The following is a 230-nucleotide window of genomic DNA, read 5'->3' on the forward strand; positions in this document are numbered from 1 at the left end:
AATATTCCAAGGAAATGACACTAAAAAACAAGCAGGGGTTGCAATTCCAATAGCTGACAAAATAGACTTTAGACTAAAACTAATCAGAAGCGATAAAGAGGGCCACTTCATTCTGATCAAAGGAACAATAAACCAAGAAGATATTACAATCATGAATATATAGTCACCAAACTCTGGTGCACCCAACTTCATAAAAAAAAATACTACAGGACTTTAAGACCCAAATTAAC

The sequence above is a fragment of the Nannospalax galili genome, unplaced genomic scaffold, assembly GCF_000622305.1.
Source record: "Nannospalax galili isolate Female #2095 unplaced genomic scaffold, S.galili_v1.0 scaffold231, whole genome shotgun sequence".
Taxonomy (NCBI): domain Eukaryota; kingdom Metazoa; phylum Chordata; class Mammalia; order Rodentia; family Spalacidae; genus Nannospalax; species Nannospalax galili.